We start from the raw sequence: 6,000 nt of genomic DNA on the forward strand, positions 1-6,000 counted from the left end.
GTATGTAATGAACTACATCAGTAAGTCAGTCACACTGACAGCGCGTCGTAATACATTTACATCAAGTACAAGACGTCAAAATGGCCGACACGATAAACGTGACGGGAGGATTTCCGAAGTTGTTAATGAACCTGTGGCGGTTACATGTGTTAGTCATCATTGATAAACTGACCAATTATTGAAAGGTGATTAAAGATGCGTCAAACAGACACCAAGGTAAATTCGTAGATTGCTGGAGACAATCACTGTCAGCCTAGACACAGATCGAGTCGATACTGATGATAGTTTGGATGTGCATTTTTTCGTTTGTTCATTAGGATGGGCCGTAGCGAGGAAATTCGTGAACAATCATGCAGTCAAGCTCTCTTACGTTTCTCAATGTATACTTAAATTCTGAGACCAAGATTAAAGGTTCTAAATGATCAGAAATAATGTTTATGTATGTTTTGTGCTAGGGAATTCCGAGGGTTTCCCCAGGAATGTGGAAGTAGTCCGTCAGTGTTTACGTCATTTCAAGAACACGGTCTCGTGAAAAACGTATGAACGTCAAATTGTTTCGTTCATACACTTATGAACGTCAGTTTCGCGGTCATGTGACCGACCTCTCGTCCAATGGAAAAGTCGCATACCGTGTAAACGTCAAATTAAAAGATTATATAATAATGACTTCCAGAATACATCCCGACCTCGGAAATGTCGGACAACCACATTTCATGTACAGGGGGTTTAAGTCTGGTTTTCCCACAATTTTAACGTCGATTATCTGCACCTTTTCTCCCAATACCGATTGTCATATTTCCCCCACTTTTGGGTGCGATCGTTCGGACATGGCGTTCATCTGCGCTGCCCAGCTACATTTGTGAGGAACAACTCACTAGACACTTTCCTCACAAAAATAACCACACTCCGTCGCAGTGGTGACTCAGCATAACACCACTGCCACAGGCTAATTTGCATATCACGTGACCGGACTTTTCTCTTGTTTGTAAATAAACGCGCTTTTTCTGAAATCAGTATAGAACGGACTAATGTAAGTATTTGGGGGCGCTTTCGATATTGTTTTGCATATCTATATAGATATGCTACTACAACTGCGACAGTGAGTTGCATGACAATATATATATATGCATCAAAGTGACCGTGTCGCTAGCTCTCCGTTGCGCTTCGATGACAGCACGTGGAGCCGTACAACCAAAGTAAACATAGGATAACTACGCAAAAACAAGTAGATTTTTACGTATTTGCATACTTTCTTAATGAAAGTTAACCATTCTTTGACATTTGTTTATGAAAATGTGTAGACTTGTCAAACATGAAACGGATGAAAAGCATATGCAATATCTTGAATGGACTGTGAAAGATGTGACGAATCGTCACATGGCGCTGGCCTGTGGCAGAGGTACTATGATAGCTAGCTGCCAGCCGCATGGAACTCTGGGTAGGAGAGTGAAAAATAACGTGTCCTATTTATGACGTCATCATGTTGCGGGCGCAAGTTCGAATCCCCAGAAATGACGTCATGATAGAACAATGTTTTATCGTGAAATAAACGACGCTTCAGTCTTCATTGTTCTTTGCAATTTATCGCGTAGCTATCTTATATCATAGTGTAATACCATGCAGAATCTGTAACGTACAATACATCATTCTCGTCACTAATCATCTATAACCAATTGCTTCAACTTTCAGTAACTTTCCCATGTGACATCATTCCTCACTACTGACTGAATTACGACTTCAACGCCGACTGCTTCGCATCTGTTGGAAAACACGGCGTGCCTGTCAGCGTCTGAAAGCTGTATTAGGTCTAGACGCCGAACTACTTGAAAGCGATGTACAATCACGTTGTCTAATTATTTCCTTTTTTAGCCCAATAAAACATCCACCGTGTGTGTTGATGTCGATATAAGCATCTTGCGTGAGAGAGAACAGTTAACATGTTCTTGTCAAAAGAAATGATTTAACCTCGAAGAGAAGTCGTGTCTGCATTATTTGTGTTTTCTATTATTAGTGGACATAGATTTAGGAATCGTTTGTTTTCACAATAGCTTCCATGAAGTACAATCATTGTAAACTTGTGTACCATATCATACAAAGTATATCATCTTACCTTGGTTGTGAAAGTATTTGGAATGGCACACCAACAGAATGGGCCAGAAATCCCTTTGAGGGATTAATGTTAAACTGAGAAGTAAATCATCCTTGCTTTTCTTACAGTTTAAGGTGGCACGGGTGGCCCAGTCGTCTGAGCCGACGCAATTCGCTGTGCAGAGTTGCGCCCTTTGGGTACGCCAGAAACCTATGATTGTAGGTTCGAATTACCTACACAGTAGTCGTGATATCAACATTCATTATGTTTCTAGGTTTGTCAGCACCATACCCGTGATCGTGGTTTTCACAAGAGGTAAACGTCTGAAACCTGCATCACTTCGGGCTTTCCTCCAACTTTAAGCTGACACGCCGTGATATAACTGGAATACTATTTAAAGGGGCGTTGAACCCAACTCACCGGGATTCGAACCCACAATCATAGGTTTCTGGCGTGCCCAAGGGACGCAACTCTGAATCGCGGCGCCTTAGACAACTGGGCCACTCGTGCCCCCAATTTCTCTAAGTTACCATGTACTATATAGTACATGTCACAACAGCTGTTCAGGGCACCCCTCAAGAATAAAAGAACCCCTAGAGCTGCGAGTAGAATGAGTGAGTATGGTTTTACCCCGCTTTTAGCATATTAAAACAATATCACGGCGGGGGGAAACCAGAAATGGGCTTCACACATTGTATCCATGTAGGGAATCGAACCCGGGTCTTCGGCGTGACGAGCGAACACTTTAACCACCAGGCTACTCCTCCGCCCCGACAGCGTTAAAACAGGGGACGGGTTTGGTGATGGGATGGGTGTGCCTGGTTTATTAAATATACGAGTCATGCTATGGGGTATGCAAGAGAGACTTAATGAACGTTCAGTACCCCATGAAGTTGTTAAGGCTAACGACCGTATCCTATAGAACATTACCTACACAGTAGTCGTGATATCAACATTCATTTTTTTATAATCGTTTAGTTGTCTTATAATCGTTTGTTGAAAAAGGGTTAAGGGTCGATGCTGTAAATAGTAATTAACGGACTTTCTTGACATTAGGATTGATACACTAAACATCACGCGTTGTTGTCGACACCAGCGCAAGGTGAACGGCAGTCAGTCTATTTGTTAACGTCATTGTCCATCAAAGAATGTATTATTACAAGCAAGGAAGATATTTTTACTTCCTCTGTAACGCACTTTGATTTTATTTCTGGAATACGACTGTTCCAAAACGAACAGAAACGTTGATTACCATTTGGCTATAACTTCCGTAACAATATTATGTAAAAATTCCAATTAGGGAGTTCGTGATAAAAGTAGCGGTGTTTCACCGCTAAAACATTATATCGTATTCAATAGCGGTGATGGGGAAATTGATTATAAGATCAAATCCGACTGTATTTCCTACACCTCACAAAGATGCAGCATGTATTTCCATCCAAATGAGTCCCGGGTTGATGCAGGGAAGTAAACAGAGGTCCATCCCGGCACATCAGCTTCTCTGACAAAAATAACCGTTTAATGGAAATTGTATGAACAATCTGAGGGAAGTGACAACTATTAGTTTTCCAGCGATACTCATGTAGATGAGGTTTGATTGCGACAACTTGGAGTGGGCTGATTTCGATTTGTCCTGGAAAGCCGTGGCCATCAGGAAGCTTTAGCCAGGGCCAGTCCCAATTGCTTGTCTAGCTGGTGAATCTTTGATCAATGCCTCGACTGCTTTGAAACAACTTAGATGGGATGGGTCGTTTCACGCTCAATTGGGTGCTTTTCCGTCTTCGCGATGTCACTTGACATGGCGCAAAGCAGATATGACTTAACATGGATCCGCGTTTATCGGTCGAGACTTTGGGGACGCGGTGATTTAGGTTGTACTTTAGAAGGTGACGTTGTGTAAATGTTAACTTTCCAAGTGGAATCGCTGATTTATCACCACAAAGCGAAATTGAAGTACATCGTTTTTAATGTCAAAATTCTATAAAATGCAATTTTCATATATGCTGCAACAGGAAGCCATATTGAAATGTATTAAATCATTTTACTCCCTATTCTTTGATGGCGTGACATACATTTTTTGTGGATACGTTACAAAATGGAATTAACATTTTAATACTGAAATGCACTGCAATATCCACCCACGTGGTGCACACCAACAGATGTTGTTTTATGTTGCCTGAGAAAAAAAAAAGACCCGTGAAGATCCGGGGTGGAATAGGTCTTCAGCAACCCATGCTTGCCGTAAAAGGCGACTATGCTTGTCATAAAAGGCGACTAAGGGATCGGGTGGTCAGGCTAGCTGACTTGGTTGATGCATGTCATCGATCCCAATTGCGTGGATCGATGCTCATGATATCAGTCACTGGATTGTCTGGTCCAGACTCGATTATTTACAGACCACCGTCATATAGCTGGAATATTGCTGAGTGCGGCGTTAAACAACAAACAATCAATCAATGAGAAAAAAGATCAATTGAGATTTGTATTTTAGGTGCTTCTGTGCCAACTCTAGGATGTTGTTCTCGAGAATGTTAACCCTATACATCGCTATGTAAATCACATTCCACATGGTCATTCATTTCAACGCTTTTAATCAGTTGATAATAGGTATCTCCCGTCACCGTTTGCTTAGTTTTGATTCCTGGATAATTGTGGAAGGATCTTAACTATTTCTTAGAAGCTTCCGGGCGTCGTGATCAGCAAGCCAAATGATGGTGGCATCGATTCAACCAGCATTATGTATACACCTCTCATGTTACGTGTGAACTGTTGTTCGGAAAGAGGATTGGGGACTTAGTGCCCAATTCGCGCTGTTTGTGTAGGATTTGCAGCTTCTGAGGTTTTCACTTGAAACAGCTTTCCAGGATTTCAAACGGCGCCACGATGAATGCCATTGATTTAATAAATACCAAATGGTGTGTGTTCAACAGAGATACATGCGGAAGCTTCAAATATAAAATATTGGTTTCTTTACGAATAGCACGTCACTACAGCTAATCCCTGACAATCTTCTATTGAATAATGATAATATATTATTAATGTTGATTTTCGTATTGATGTCGGTTGTCTTCGTACCTCGTGTGCTTATTATTGTTGCTGACAGTGTTGATTTCATTGATGGTTGGGAGATTTGTGGGGTTATTGATGCAAAGTAAAAGTCTGCAATAATCGGCTTTGTTTGCACCGCAATAACTACGGCCGTTGCTGTCTTTTGTGATAGCCATGGTCTATGTATACGATTATTAATAGATCATGACTACTTAAAATATCAGCGTAACAGATAGGAGACACTTCGTTGTGCATTGCTACTTACGACTCAAATTACAACAGTCAGTTGTTCAGATCTGAACGTTGGCATTTTCCATTTAAAGTCAGGCGGTTAGGTGTATCAGATGTGCATGTTGGTATGTGTTTTCTCTGCCCGTGACGATCCGGGGTAGAATATGTCTTCAACAACCTAAAAGGTGACTATGCCTGTCGTAAGAGGCGACTAATGGGATCGGGTGGTCAGTCTTGCTGACTTGGTTGATGCGTGTCAGTATCGAGTAGATCGATGCTCGTGATGTGAATCACTGGATTATCTTGTCCAGATTCGATGATTTACACCGCCGTCATGTTGCTGGAATATTGCAGAGTGTGGCGTTAAACAACAAACATACAAAGCATGTGTGTTCTTAATTTAAGCCAGTCTGCTGTTTGGATCTGCTTGTCGTCGGGTGCATTATAAATTGTTCAGACCCATGCATTGACGTGTGCGGTCTCTAGTAGCGTAGCGTGAACGTCAAGGACAGGACATGTTTACGTTGTTTTTGTTTCTTAAATTTGTACAATATGTAACGTCCGCTCTTGCTATGCCCCGTTAGAGCCATGCTGTAATGAACAAACATGCAATTAGAGAGCGGTCACTCAAT

This window comes from Haliotis cracherodii, unplaced genomic scaffold, assembly GCF_022045235.1.
Source record: "Haliotis cracherodii isolate W230 unplaced genomic scaffold, xgHalCrac1.p SCAF_22, whole genome shotgun sequence".
Lineage (NCBI taxonomy): Eukaryota > Metazoa > Mollusca > Gastropoda > Lepetellida > Haliotidae > Haliotis > Haliotis cracherodii.